This window comes from Pongo pygmaeus, chromosome 23 (genome assembly GCF_028885625.2).
Source record: "Pongo pygmaeus isolate AG05252 chromosome 23, NHGRI_mPonPyg2-v2.0_pri, whole genome shotgun sequence".
In the NCBI taxonomy this organism is placed as follows: Eukaryota; Metazoa; Chordata; class Mammalia; order Primates; family Hominidae; genus Pongo; species Pongo pygmaeus.
Window position 1 is genome coordinate 61,550,009 of NC_085931.1, and position 15,755 is coordinate 61,565,763.

The 15,755-nt window shown below is 46.4% G+C and overlaps 1 protein-coding gene across 45 annotated transcripts in view; it reads left to right on the top strand.

Moving 5' to 3' along the window:
• The window catches only part of PPP6R2 (protein phosphatase 6 regulatory subunit 2), a 95,495-nt gene that overhangs the window by 23,264 nt on the left and 56,476 nt on the right, over positions 1-15,755 (top strand). For 25 of the 45 annotated variants that reach the window (XR_010125841.1, XR_010125842.1, XM_054470502.2 and 22 more), the window contains exon 2: positions 871-1,001. The gene's annotated coding sequence lies outside the window, so the exon portion shown is untranslated. Of the gene's footprint in view, positions 1-870; positions 1,002-12,625; positions 12,759-15,755 lie in introns of all 45 variants that reach the window. The other 20 variants (XM_063662725.1, XM_054470490.2, XM_063662723.1 and 17 more) reach the window with 1 other exon arrangement.

Consider the following 15,755-nt stretch of genomic DNA (forward strand, 5'->3'; position numbering starts at 1 on the left):
AATATGTTATTTCACCTGGACTAGGATAATTATAAAATGGAATTTTAAAGTTATAATATAGCCAGACACAGTGGTTTGTGCTTGTAATTCCTGCTACTCAGCAGGCTGCAGCAGGAGGATCACTTGAGGGCTGTAATGTGCTGCGTGAACTGGGTGTCTGCACTAAGTTCGGCATCAGTATGGTGACCTCCCAGAAAAGGAAGACCGCCAGGTTGCCTAAGGAGGCGTGAACCAGCTCAGGTTGGAAATGGAGCACATCAGAAACTCCCTTGCTGGTTAGTAGTGGGACTGGAGCTGTGAATAGCTACTGCTCTCCACCCTGGGCAACGTAGTGAGACCCCATCTCTTAAAAAAAAAAAAAAGAAAAAAACTATCAATATATCATTTTAACTGTCATGTTTGCTAGTTGAATTATGAAATCAAAGACAAATTTTATATTTAAGGGACAGATGATAAATGCTCTTCCATTGCTTTATTTTTAAAATTTTGTAATTATTGGTTTTTTTTGAGATGGGGTCAGTCTATGGTCACCCAGGCTAGAGTGCAGTGGCATGATCTCACCTCACTGCAACCTCTGCCTCCCAGGCTCCAGTGATCCCACCTCAGCCTCCCGAGTAGCTGGGACTACAGGCACGCACCACCACACCTGGCTAATTTTTGTATTTTTTGGTAGAAATGAGGTTTTTCCATGTCACCCAAGCTAGTCTTGAACTCTTGGACTCAAGTGATCTGCCACCTTGGCCTCCCATAGTGTGGGGAGTACAGGTGTGAGCCACTGCGCCCTGCCTCCTTTTCCTGTTGTCTGCCATTTTGATAAGTTAACTTTACCAAGGAAGAACTTAAAATAAGATTTTTCTTCTTATTTTTCAGGTAAAGAGATTATAAATCTTCCACTGAATGAAAAAAAATTTCTTAAAGCTGCATATACTCCAAGAAAAAAACCACAAATGTTTTTCTATTTTGCCTGAATACATGATTTAAACAAGAGATTTCCACAGAAGGTAAGATAAGTTTCTTTTTCAATTTGATTGTGTTTTATTGTGTAATTTATACAAAAGTTCTGTATAAGTGGAAGTTCAAAGTTGGGTCACAGCAAAAAACATAGTTTAGAAGATATGCTGACTGGGCACGGTGGCTCACACCTGTAATCTCAGCACTTTGGGAGGCTGAGGTGGGTGGATCATGAGATCAGGAGTTCAAGACCAGCCTGACCAACATGGTGAAACCCGTCTCTACTAAAAATACAAAAATTAGCTGGGCGTGGTGGTGTGTACCTGTAATCCCAGCTACTCAGGAGGCTGAGGCAGGAGAATCGCTTGAACCCGGGAGGTGGAGGTTGCAGTGAGCCAAGATCGTGTCACTGTACTCCAGCCTGGCGACAGAGCGAGACTGTCTCAAAAAAAAAAAAAAAAAAGATGTGCTCATGGTCTGTTGTCTTTTGGTGGTTTTTGATCCTCCTGTGTTTGGTTTTGAGATGCTGTGCATGTTTTTGAGCAAGTTACTTGGTCTTTCCAAGCCCAAGTTTAATTCTTTTTTTTTTTTTTTTTTTGAGACGGAGTCTTGCTCTGTTGCCCAGGCTGGAGTGCAGTGGTGTGATCTCGGCTCACTGCAACCTCTGCCTCCCAGGATCAAGCAATTCTTCTTCCTCAGCCTCCCAAGTAGCTGGGACTACAGATGCGTACCACCACACCTGGCTAATTTTTGTATTTGTAGTAGAGATGGGGTTTCACCATATTGGCCAGGGTGGTCTCGAACTCCTGACCTTGTGATCTGCCCGCCTCGGCCTCCCAAAGTGCTGGGATTACAGGTGTGAGCCACCGCGCCTGGCCCAAAGTTTAATTCTGACAAAATGGGAACAGTTTGGCACATATTTAATGAGGTATATGTTCCGTCTCACTTGCGGGGAACATGTGAGATACAGCATAGACACTGTCACAGTTGCCATTCAAACCACACAGTTATGTAGAAAATGAAAAGGGGAGGGAAGGACCTCTGCTTCCAGCAATATGAGATACTCTTACGAGGCTCTTCCATTGCAGTTCAGTTAGATGCTGGATAAATTAGAATAAATATAATTTCTTTTTTCTTTTTTTTTTGAGACAGTCTTGCTCAGTCGCCCAGGCTGGAGTGCAGTGGCGCAATCTCGGCTCACTGCAAGCTCCACCTCCTGCGTTCACACCATTCTCCTGCCTCAGCCTCCTGAGTAGCTGGGACTACAGGCGCCCGCCAGCACGCCCGGCTAGTTTTTTTTGTATTTGTAGTAGAGATGGCATTTAAGCATGTCAGCCAGGATGGTCTCGATCTCCTGACCTCGTGAACCACCCGCCTCGGCCTCCCAAAGTGCTGGGATTACAGGCGTGAGCCACCGCGCCCGGCCTAATTTCTTTATTTTTTATTTTTTTTCGAGACAAGGTCTCACTTTGTCACCCAGGCTGGAGTGCAGTGGTGTGATCATAGCTCACCACAACCATGTACACCTAGGCTGAAAGGATCCTCCCACTTAAACCTCCTGAGCAGCTGGGACTATAGGAATGCACCACCACGGCTAATTTATTTATATATTTTTATGTTTTTTTGTGAGACGGAGTCTCGCTCTGTTGCCCATGCTGGAGTGCAATGGCACAACCTTGACTCACTGCAACCTCTGCCTCCTGGGTTCAAGCGAATTTCCTGCGTCAGCCTCCCGAATAGCTGGGATTACAGGCACCAGCCACCATGCCCGGCTAATTTTTGTGTTTTTAGTAGTGATGGGGTTTCACCACGTTGGTCAGGCTGGTCTTGAATTCCTGACCTCAAGCAATCCACCCGCCTCAGCCTCCCAAAGTGCTGGGATTATAGGTGTGAGCCACCACACCCAGCCCACCATGGCTAATTTAAAAACAGTTTTTTTAGAGATGGGGTCTCACTGTGTTGTCCAAACTGGTTTTGAACTCCTGGGCCGAAGTGATCCTCCTGCCTTCGCCTCCCAAAGTGCCGAGACTATAGTTGTGAATTACCACGCTTGGCCAAGTATAATTTCTGTGAGCACTTTGATGCGTCAAAAATTAAGATGACCCGGCTGGGTGGATGGATGGCTTGAGTCCAAAAGGTGGAGGTTGCAGCGAGACAAGATCGTGCCACTGCCCTCCAGCCTGGGTGACAGAGCCAGACCCTGTCTCAAAAAAAAAAAACCCACCAAAATTCAATATGTGGATTAAACAGATTAAACACAGATGCAGATGGAATTGGTAAAGTGAAACATAGTGAAAGACATTATCCAAAGTGCAGTCCTGAGAGGTCGGTGATGGTAGTAAATATGTAGCTGGAATTCTAGAATGAAAAAATCGGGAATATTGAAGAGAGGTATTATTCAAAGTATCAATAGCTTTGAACTTTCAGAAACTAATAAAAGACCTAAATCCATAGGTTTAGGAATCACAATATGTCCCAGTCAATATTTTTAGAAAAAAACAAACCCAGCCAGGCGCGGTAGCTCACGCCTGTAATCCCAGCACTTTGGGAGGCCAAGGTGGGCGGATCACAAGGTCAGGAGATTGAGACCATCCTTGCTAATACAGTGAAACCCCGTCTCTACTAAAAATACAAAAATTAGCCGGGCGTGGTGGTGCGCACCTGTATTCCCAGCTACTCAGGAGGCCGAGGCAGGAGAATTGTTTGAACGTGGGAGATGGATGTTGCAGTGAGCCAAGATCACGCTACTGCGCTCCAGCCTGGGCAAGAGCGAGACTCTGTCTCAAAAAAAAAAGAGAGAAAAAGAAAAAAGCAAAACCACACCCATACACTGAAATCATATAGCACCAAAGACAAAAAGAAGGTATTAATGTAAAGTTAAAAGATAGATTACCTAAAATGGAACATGAGGTTGACAACAGATGTCTCAGCAGCATGAATGGAAGCCAGTAGACAGTAGAATAATTCCTCAAAGCGACGAGAGCATGTATGTTTCATTATAGAATCGTGTTATCAAATAAATTTTGCAAGAAAAATGGCAAGGTTTTATGTTTCTGAGAATGTTAGGCTAGGTTATTTAGACTGCCTTCTACTCCCCCACCCCCCACTCCAGAAAAACAGCCACAATTGTTAGATGAAAAAACATAAATAAAAGAACTGACAAAAAAGCAGGGAACTTTTGGATCAAAATCTAACTGAAAATAATGCAGAAAGGTAACTTAAACACCATAGAATGGAGTCTGCTTTTGTCCTGAGGGCATTTGCTGATGTGGACAAAGTGGGGCTTTGATTTTAGAAGATTTGTGAAAAGAACAGTAGTTAAACTCGATTCCTCTCAAGGTAAATAGCCTAAAGGAGACCCTCCCCACACTGATGGAACTCTGAAGGGCTGTATCCTCAAGTGTGAGGGCAGACTAGAGGCACATGTGCCTCACACCGTTCTTTGCCCCCACCTGGTTGTCTTTTTACTAAATGTAGCACAAAAAGATGAAAAGGGAAAAAAACCTGTTTCTGAGAATTGTGGCTCTGTATTGGCCTTTGTGAGGATTTTTCAGCCCAGGTTACATTGCCTGGTAGTTCAGGGAAATCGGGCATGAATTTAATTCAAGGTGTTTCTGGCTTGTCATCTGACAGGAACAAAGATAAAACCTCTCTGGAAGAAGTTACCTTCATCCTAAGATACAAAGAATCCCTGCAGATTTTTTTTTTTTTTTTTTTTTTTGAGATGGAGTCTTGCTTTGTATCCCAGGCTGGAGTGCAGTAGCACAATCTCGGTTCACTGCAACTTCTGCCTCCCAGGTTGAAGTGATTCTCCTACCTCAGCCTCGCAAGTAGCTGGGACTATAGGCGTGTGTCCGGCTAATTTTTGTATTTTTAGTAAGGACAGGGTTTCACTGTGTTGGCCAGGCTGGTCTTGAACTCGTGACCTCAGGTGATCCGCCTGCAGATATTTTTTAAGGACAGTGATTAATAGTACACAGACAAAAATGACTAAGCACACAAGAAAATAAGCCACCCTGAGTTAAAACCAGTACAGTTCAGGTGTGGTGGCTCATGCTTGTTATCGCGGCATATTGGGAGGCTGAGGCAGGAGGATGGCTTGAGTCCATGAGTTTGAGGCTGCTGTGAGCTATGATTGTACTGCTGCACTCCAGCCTGGGTGACAAAGTGAAACCTTGTCTCAAAAAAACCCCCAGAAAACGAAAACAGGAAAACCAGTAGAAACACTTTCTCAAAGACTTCAGGTATTGGAATTGTTAGAAACAGACTATAAAAAAAGTGTGCTTTTTTTGTGTGTGTGAGAAGGTCTTACTCTGTCGCCTAGGCTGGAGTTGGAGTACAGTGGTATGATCTTGGCTCACTGCAACTTCCGCCTCCTGGGCTCAAGTGATCCTTCTGTCTCAGCTTTCTGAATGTCTGGGACTACAGGCACACACCACCACACCTGGCTAATTCTTTGTATTTTTTGTAAAAACAGGTTTTTGCCATGTTGCCCAGGCTGGTCTTGAATTCCTGGCTTTAAGATCTGCCCACCTTGGCCTCCTAAAGTGCTGGAATTACAGGCGTGATCCAGCATGCTGGCTGAGTGTGCTTCTTATTTTTAAAGAAATAAATATTTGGCTGGGTGCAGTGGCTCACGCCTGTAATCACAGCAGTTTGGGAGGCCGAGGCGGGCAGATCACAAGGTCAGGAGATCGAGACCACGGTGAAACCCCGTCTCTACTAAAAATACAAAAAATTAGCCGGGCGTGGTGGTGGCGGGCGCCTGTAGTCCCAGCTACTCGAGAGGCTGAGACAGGAGAATGGGGTGAACCCAGGAGGCGGACCTTGCAGTAAGCCAAGATCACACCACTGCCCTCCAGCCTGGGTGACAGAGCGAGACTCCGTCTCAAAAAAATAAAAAATAAAAAGAAATAAATATTTAACAACATAAAAATATTTGTAAGAAACAGTAAAAGGTGATCTAGAATATTTGAAAAAGGACCATATAGAACTTCTAGAAATAAAGAATAAAATATCCAATATCACGAATTCAGGCCAGGTGAGATGGCTCATGCTTGTAATCGCAGTACTTTGGGAGGTAGAGGTAGGGAGATCACTTGAGCCCAGAAGTTCAAGACCAGCCTGGGCAACATGGTGAAAACCTGTCTCTACAAAGAATTTTTAAAATTAGCCAGGTGTGGTGGTGCACACCTGTAGTCCCAGCTACTTGGGAGGCTGAGGTGGGAGGATCACTCGAGCCCAGGAGGTCAAGCCATTATTGCGCAAGTGCATTCCAGCCTGTGTGACAGAACAAGACCCTCTCTCAATAATAATAATAAATAATAATTCAGTGTGTACAGGTTTAATAAAAAAAATATATACAGTGAAGTGAAAATCAGTGAACCAGAAAACAGGTCAGAAGGAATTACCCAGAATGAAGCACAGAGAAAACGATGGGAAACATAGACTAGAACATGGGACATCGAGGGGAAATGTCTAATGGATGTTTACTTAATGTTCTGTAAAGAGAAAAGAGAGAATGAGGCAGATTTATTATTAGGAAAGATAAAGACTAAAATTTCTCAGAATTGGTGAAAGAAGTCTACAGATTTAGGCCAGGCATGGTGGCTCACGCCTGTAATCCCAGCACTTTGGGAGGCTGAGGCAGGAGGATCACAAGGTCAAGAGTTCGAGACCAGCCTGGCCAGCATGGTGAAACCCCATCTCTACTAAAAACACAAAAATTAGCTCAGTGTGGTGGCACGCACCTGTAGTCCCAGCTACTCGTGAGGCTGAGGTAGGAGAATCGTTTGACCCCAGAAGGCGGAGGTTGCAGTGAGCTGGGCTTGAGCACTCCAGCCTGGGCAACAGAGCAAGACTCTGTCTCAAAATAAAAGAAGTCTACAGATTTGAGAAGACAAATGAATGGTAAGCAGGATAAATAAAAATAAAATTTATAGCTAGCCAAAGGAGAGTAAAACTACAAAGCACCAAAGAGGGATCTTAAAATAAACAAAAAAGACAGATCAGCTTTATCTGAGCAGCAGTAAGAATGATGGCTGACTTCTTAAGTGCCGTGATGGAAACCAGAAGCCAGTGGAGTAGTATTTTCATTGTGCTGAAAGTAAAACAATTCCTGACTTCTAACTTTATATCAGGAAAAATTACCTGCTCTAGGCCGGGTGCGGTGGGTCATGCCTGTAATCCCAGCACTTTGGGATGCCGAGGCGGATGGATCACCTGAGGTCGGCAGTTTGAGACCAGCTTGACCAACATGGAGAAACCCCATCTCTACTAAAAATACAAAATTAGCCGGATGTGGTGGTGCATGCCTGTAATCCCAGCTACTTGGGAGGCTGAGGCAAGAGAACTGCTTGAACCTGGGAGGTGGAGGTTGTGGTGAGCTGAGATGGCGCCACTTGTTGCACTCCAGCCTGGGCAACAAGAGCAAAACTCTCTCAAAAAAAAAAAAAAAAAAAAAAAATTATCTACTGTAGTTGAATGTTTGTGTCCCTCCAGAATTCATATTGAAACTTAATCCCCAATGCAATAGTTTTAAGAGGTGGGGCTTACCAGCCTGAGCAACATGGTGAAACCCCATCTCTGCAAAAAAAAAAAAAAAAAAATTAGCTGGGCATGGTGGGGCATGCCTGTAGACCCACCTACTTGGGTGGCTGAGGCAGGAGGATCACTTGAGCCCAGGAGATTGAGACTGCAGTGAGCCATGATTGCACTGCTGCACTCCTGCCTGAGCAACAGAGTTAAACCCTGTCCCAATTAAAAAAAAAAAAAAAAAAAAAGGTGAGACCTAGAATATGATGAGGTCTTGAGGGCTCCACTCTCATGAATAGGATTAGTGCCTTGTAGAAGGGCTTGAGGGAGTCTGTTAGTCCCTTTTGCCATGTGAGGACACAGTGGAGGCACCATCTATGAAAATTAGGTCCTCATCACACACTGAATCTGCTGCTGCCTTAGTTTTGGATTTCCCATCCCCCAGAGCTGTGAGAAATAATTTTCTGTTGTTTATAAATTACCCAATCTAAGATATTTTGTTATAGCAGCAGAAACAGGCTAAGACACAGTCCTTTACTAAATATAATTCTCAAGAATAGGGGCCAGGTGCAGTGACTCAACGCCTGTAATCCCAGCACTTTGGGAGGCTAAGAAGGGTGGATTGCTTGAGTCCAGAAGCTTGAGACCAGCCTGGGTGATGTGGTGAGACCTCGTCTCTACAAAAAAATACAAAAACTAGCCGGGAGCGGTGGTGCATGCCTGTAGTTCCAGCTACTTGGGAGGCTGAGGTGGGAGTATCACTTGAGCCTGGAGGTGGAGGCTGTAGTAAGTTAAGATCACACCACTGCACTCTACTCTAGCCTGGGTGACAGAGTGAGACCCCATGTCAGAGTAAAATAAAAGATAGAATGGACTTTAGGCAGAAAACAGTGATGCTAAATGGAAGAACTGAGATTCAAAAATGCAAAGCAAATATGTGAGCAAATTCAAATTAACATTGGTTGGGTGCAGTGGCTCCTGCCTGTAATTCCAGCACTTTGGGAAGGTCACTTGAGCCCAGGAGTTTGACACCAGCCTGGGCCACATAGGGAGACCTTGTCTCTACAAATAATAAAAAACATTAGCTGGGCATGGTGGCACATTCCTGTGGTCCCAGATACTTAGGAGGCTGAGATGGGAGGATCACGTGAGCCTTGGAAGTTGACATTGCCGTGATCACACCACCATACGCCAGCCTGGGTGGCAGACTGAAACCCTGTCCCCTCCAAAAAACCCCACTAATTGTTTAGTAATATAATAATATCTATGGGGTAAAATCAAGGTAGAATTGCATAATACATGAAAATAGTAACAAATAAATCATGAAGGAAAGTAAATTAAGTTAAAACATTCCAGTCTTTGTAGTAGCTATGTCTTAGTCCATTTGGGTTGCTATAAAGGGGTACCAGAGGGTGGGTAATTTATAAGGAAAAGAGGTTTGACACAGTTCTGGTTCTGGTAAGAGTTTCAGGCTGCTTCTGCTCATGGCAAAAGTTCAAGGGGAGCCAAAGGGAAGCTAGCGGGTAGAGACCCCGTGGTGATAGAGAGGAAGAGAGAGAAAGAGAAGGTGCCAGGTTTTTTTGTTTTTTTTTTTTTGTATTTTTAGTAGAGATGGAGTTTCACTATGTTAGCCAGGATGGTCTCGATCTCCTGACCTCGTGTTCCACCCGCCTCAGCCTCCCAAAGTGCTCGGTTACAGGCGTGAGCCACCACTCCTGATGTTTTTTTTTTTTGAGATGGAGTCTCTCTGCCACCGAGGCTGGAGTGCAATGGTGCAGTCTCGGCTCACTGCAACCTCTGCCTCCTGGATTCAAGTGATTCTCCTGCCTCAGCCTCCCGAGTAGCTGGGATTACAGGTGCCCACCACCACATGCAGCTAATTTTTGTATTTTTAGTAGAGACGGAGTTTCACTACGTTGGCCGGGCTGGTCTCCAACTCCTGACCTCGTGATCCACCCACTTCAGCCTCCCAAAGTGCTGGATTACAGGCGTGAGCCACTGTGCCCGGGTGCCAGGCTTTTTCAACAGCCAGTTCTCTTGGGAACTAAGAGTGAGAACTGGCCAGGCGCAGTGGCTCATGCCTGTAATCCCAGCATTTTGGGAGGCCGAGGCAGGCGGATCACGAGGTCAGGAGATCGAGACCATCCTGGCTAACACAGTGAAACCCCGTCTCTACTAAAAATACAAAAAATTAGCCGGGCGTGGTGGTGGGCGCCTATAGTCCCAGCTACTCGGGAGGCTGAGGCAGGAGAATGGCGTGAACCCGGGAGGCGGAGCTTGCAGTGAGCCGAGATTGCGCCATTGCACTCTAGCCTGGGTGACAGGAACGAAACTCTGTCTCAAAATAAAAAATAAAAAAATGAGAACTTAGTTACTCCCTCAAGAATGGCACCAAACCATTTACAAGGGATCTGCCCCGACAACCTGAACACCTCCTACCAGGCCTCACCTCAGCACTGGGCACCACACAGCCCCCACCTCAGCATTGGACACCACACAGGCCTCACCCCAGCACTGGGCACCACACAGGCCTCACCTCAGCACTGGACACCACACAGGCCTCACCTCAGCACTGGGCACCACACAGCCCCCAGCCCAGCACTGGGCACCACACAGGCCCCAGCCCAGCACTGGGCACCGCACAGGCCCCAGCCCAGCACTGGGCACCGCACAGGCCCCACCTCAGCAGTGGGCACCGCACAGGCCCCACCTCAGCAGTGGGCACCGCACAGGCCCCAGCCCAGCACTGGGCACCGCACAGGCCCCAGCCCAGCACTGGGCACCGCACAGGCCCCAGCCCAGCACTGGGCACCGCACAGGCCCCACCCCAGCACTGGGCACCGCACAGGCCCCACCCCAGCACTGGGCACCGCACAGGCCTCACCCCAGCACTGGGCACCGCACAGGCCTCACCTCAGCACTGGGCACCGCACAGGCCTCACCTCAGCACTGGGCACCGCACAGGCCCCAGCCCAGCACTGGGCACCGCACAGGCCCCACCTCAGCACTGGGCACCACACAGGCCTCACCCCAGGACTGGGCACCACACAGGCCTCACCCCAGCACTGGGCACCACACAGGCCTCACCTCAGCACTGGGCACCACACAGGCCTTAGCTCAGCACCACACAGGCCCCACCTCAGCATGGGGCATCACAGTTTAACATGAACCTAAACATCTACCAGGCCCCACCTCAACATGGGGCATCCCAGTTTAACATGAGGCTTGGTAGGGCCAAAGAAACCATATCCAAATTACAGCAAACTAGGATAGGGATTAACTGTAGATTTTAATAAGTGCAGTTTACAAGTTCTAAGGAATTATTGTAGGAATAGAAACTGTGGCCAGGCGCGGTGGCTCACGCCTGTAATCCCAGCACTTTGGGATCCGCCGAGGCAGGCGGATCACGAGATCAGGAGATCAAGACCACAGTGAAACCCCGTCTCTACTAAAAATACAAAAAATTAGCCGGGCGCAGTGGCGGGCTCCTGTAGTCCCAGCTACTCAGGGGGCTGAGACAGAATGGCGTGAACCCGGGAGGCAGAGCTTGCAGTGAGCCGAGATCATGCCACTGCACTCCAGCTCGGGTGACAGAGCAAGACTCTGTCTCAAAAAAAAAAAAAAAAAAAGGAATAGAAACTGTACAATTTCCAAATTAGTGAAGAGAAACTAGTGGATCTTCCTTTATTCTTGTAAGGAAAAGCTGCAACAATTTTTTTAGCAACCATTAACTAAATGATAATATATATTGAAAACCTGTGAAAATGGAAAGAAGACAGGGTGCATACTTTTACCGCTTGAGAATAGTGATGGAAGTCTTAGTGAGCCCAATAAATCAGAAAGAGGATAAAAAGATAAAATAATTTAAAAGGAAGAAACAAACTTATTCATTGATGATACTATTATATATGTAGAAAATCCAAAATGATCCAAAGCTATAATACAGTCAATTCTTTACCCAAACAGCTTTAAAGTCAATAATCTTTTAGCAATTGTCTGGATAAAAAAGTCAAACAGGGCACGGTGGCTCACGCCTGTAATCCCAGCACTTTGGGAGGCTGAGGCGGGCAGATCACAAGGTCAGGAGTTCGAGACCAGCCTGACTAACATGGTGAAACCCTGTCTCTACTAAAAATACAAAATCTAGGCCAGGCACGCTGGCTTACGCCTGTAATCCCAGGCCTGGGCTAGGCGAAAGGGTGAAACTCTGTCTCAAAAAAAAAAAAAAAATTCAAACAAAAATAAATTACAGTGTACCACCAACAAACAGACTGAAGTTAAAAAGTAGAATTATAAATAAAAAATACCTAGGAATAAATCAAAGAAAAGATGTGTAAAACCTTTATGGAGAGCACTATACAATTTTGAAAGAAATTAAAGACTTGAATAAATGGGCAGATGTACCCTGATTTTGGATTGGAAAACTTACTGTTATAAATATACCAGTTCTTCTCAAACTGATCTAGAAATTGAGTGCAATCCCAATAAAAAACCCGAGATTGTCAGCGGAGGGTGTGGGAAGAGGGTGAAATTTACAAGCGAATTTTTTTTTTTCTTTTTTTTTTTTTTTTTTTGTTTGAGATAGGGTCTCACTCTGTCACCCAGGCTGGAGTGTAATGGCACAGTCTCAGCTCACTGCAACCTCTGCCTCCCAGACTCAAGCGATTCTCCTGCCTCAGTCTCCCGAGTAGCTGGGATTACAGGGATGTGCCATCACGCCTGGCTAATTTTTGTGTTTTTAGTAGAAATGGGGTTTTACCATATTGGCCAGGGTGGTCTCAAACTCCTGACCTCATGTGATCTCTCTGCCTTGGCCTCCCAAAGTGCTGGGATTACAGGCATAAGCCAGCGCACCCGGCCTGATTTTGAAATTATATGAAAACGAAGGGGTCCATGAATACTCAAGTTGTGATTGAAGAATTCCAATTCATTCCATGTGTCAAAGATCTTATTTTAAGACGCTGGTGTTTTTATATTGGTAGGGTGCCCATCAGCCCTGGTTTGCCCAAGTGTCCTGGTTTTTCCTGTGGTCCTGGTCTCATTAAGAAAGTGTTTTCATCTCGAGTCCTTTTGGAAGTCTTATTCTGCTGTTTGGGTAAAGAATTGGCTGTATTTTTTAGTTTTTAATTTTTGTTTTTAGGGTTGCCTACGTTTTCCCAAATACAGAATTCTAAACCAGAGAATAGCATCTTACCATAGTAGAGAGATTGCTTCTGTTTTGGTAGGCGGTGGCCAGGAAGGAGCGCCAGGTAGCATTAAGCCTTGGCCCCCAGGTATGTCTTGTTCCCTGTCTCTTCGCTTTCAGTGGGTTCCTTGGGCCTTCTTGTTTATCATGGAAAATACGTAGGAATTAGCCTCCTCAGCTTCCTTCTTTCTTGCTGTGCTTAAGACAAGCAGCCATATGGGGCTGTTATCTTTCTGCCACTGGGAAATGAGAGGGTGGGTGTTAAAAATTAACTTAAAAAGGAGAAGGATGAGGCCGGGCGCAGTGGCTCACGACTGTAATTGCAGCACTTTGGGAGGCTGAGGTGGGCGGATCATCTGAGGTCAGGAGTTCAAGACCAGCCTGGCCAACATGGTGAAATCCTGTTTCTACTAAAATACAAAAATTAGCCAGGCATGATGGTGGATGCCTGTAATCCAAGCTACTCGGGAGGCTGAGACGGGAGAATCGCTTCAACCCGGGAGATAGTGGTTGCAGTGAGCTGAGATAATGCCACTGCACTCCAGCCTGGGCGGCTGAGGGAGGCTCCATCTCAAAAAAAAAAAAAAAAGGAGAAGGATGAACACTTTTGAGCTCATGTGTGTTAGTGACATCACATCCCTTCTTTCATTCATTTAGTAAATTCAAGTATGATTTATTGGGCACTTATAATATGCCAGGTGCATTTCATAACTCCTGTAGCCTTTTGAAGAAAATATTATTTTATATGAAGCTCAGTGTCTTAATCTGTTTTCTGCTGTTTAGAATACCTGAAACTGAGTAATTTATAAAGAAAAGAAATTTTAGTGGCTCACACCTGTAATCCCAGCACTTTGGGAGGCTGAGGTGGGCGGATCACGAGGTCAGGAGACCGAGACCATCCTGGCTAACACGGTGAAACCCCGTCTCTACTAAAAATACAAAAAATTAGCCGGGCGTCGTGGCGGGCGCCTGTAGTCCCAGCTACTCAGGAGGCTGAGGCAGGAGAATCGCCTGAACTTGGGAGGTGGAGGTTGCAGTGAGCCAAGATCACGCCATTGCACTCCAGTCTGGGCGACAGAGCGAGACTCGATCTCAAAAAAAGAAAAGAAATTTATTTCATCTGGTTATGGAGGCAGAGAAGTCCAAGGTTGAGAGGCATATCTGGTGGAGGCCTTCTTGCTGCTGGGGACACTGGTGGCCCAAGGTGGCGGGACATCACGTGGCAAGGGAGCTGAGTAATGTACTAGCTCAGGTCTTTCTTCCTTTTTTTTTTTTTTTTTGTTTTGTTTTGTTTGGTTTTTTTTTAAGAGATGGGGTGTCACTCTGTTGCCTAAGCTGGAAGTTCAGGGGCACAATCATGGCTCACTGCAGCTTCAACCTCCTGGGCTCAAGCGATCCTCCCACCTCAGCCTCCTGAGTAGCAGGGACTATAGGTGCACAGCACCATGCCCAGCTAATTTTGTTTTGTTTTGTTTTCCATAGAGACAGGGTCTTGCCATGGCAAGCAGGCATGTCTAGCAGGCTGGTCTCAAACTCCTGGCCTCAAGTGAGCCTCCTGCCTTTAGCCTCCCATAGTTCTGGGATCACAGGCCTGAGCTACTGTACCTAACCTCTTCTTTTTATAAAGCCACCAGTTCCACTCCCATGATAACTCATTAATTCACGAATGGATTAATCCATTCTTGAGGGCAGAGCTCTCATGATCCAATTACTTCTTAAAGGCCCTACCTTTCAATACTGCCACATTGGGATTAAGTTGTATTTTGTTTTGTTTTGTTTTGGAGACAGAATCTCATGCTGTCACCCAGGCTGGAGTGCAATGGTACGATCTAGACTCACTGCAGCCTCCGCCTCCCAGGTTCAAGCGATTCTTGTGCCTCAGCCTCCAAGTAGCTGGGATTACAGACATGCACCGCCATCACGTCCAGCTAATTTTTGTATTTTTAGTAGAGATGGAGTTTCACCATGTTGGCCAGGCTGGTCTCCTGACCTCAGGTGATCCACCTGCCTTGGCCTCCCAAAATGCCAGGATTACAGGCGTGAGCCACCACCCCCAGCCAGGGATTAAGTTTTTTTTTTTTTCCTTTTTTGAGACGAAGTCTTGCTCTCGTCCCCTAGGCTGGAGTGCAATGGCGCTATCTCGGCTCACTGCAACCTCTGCTTCCCGGGTTCAAGCGATTCTCCTTCCTCAGCCTCCCGAGTAGCTGGGATTACAGGCACCTGCCACCATGCCCGGCTAATATTTTTATTTTTAGTAGAGATGGGGTTTCACCATGTTGGCCAGGCTGGTCTTGAACCCCTGACCTCAGGTGATCTGCCTGCCTCGGCCTCCCAAAGTGCTGAGATTACAGGCATGAGCCACCACGCCCAGCTTTTTTTTTTTTTTTTTGAGACAGAGTCTTGCTCTATCTCCCAGGCTGGAGTGCAGTGACTCGATCTAGGCTCACTGCAAGCTCCACCTCCCTGGTTCATGCCATTCTCCTGTCTCAGCCTCCCGAGTAGCTGGGACTACAGGCGCCCGCCACCACGCCAGGCTAATTTTTTGTATTTTTAGTAGAAACGGGGTTTCACCGTGTTAGCCAGGATGGTCTCGATCTCCTGACCTCAGGTGATCCACCTGCCTCGACCTCCCAAAGTGCTGGGATTACAGGCGTGAGCCACCGCGCCCGGCCTTAAGTGTTAGCATGAGTTTTGGAGTTGGTTATATATTCAAACCATAGATTCAGGGAAGTAAAGAACCTTGCTCAAATTGTAGTAAGGTACAAACCTAGCTTCTGCAGCAGGGAGGTCCCAAAGAACAGTGGCTTGAGCAAGGTGCAAGCACATTTCTTTCTCCTCTAACGGTTTGGTCTGCCAGGTGGCCTTCCTCAGCTTGTGGCTTCCACTCGTGGATCTAGAAGGGTCTTTATGGTTTTTGGTTTCCCACCAGGAGGAAAAATCAGAACCAAGGAATCTCACAACAGTAAGAGGTTGAGGTTCCAGTGTCACTTCTACTCCCAACCCATTGATCAGAGTTTAGTCACATGATGATAGCTGGCTGTAAGGAAGGTTGGAAAAGTTAGGCTGAAGGAGGGTGGCCATGTAC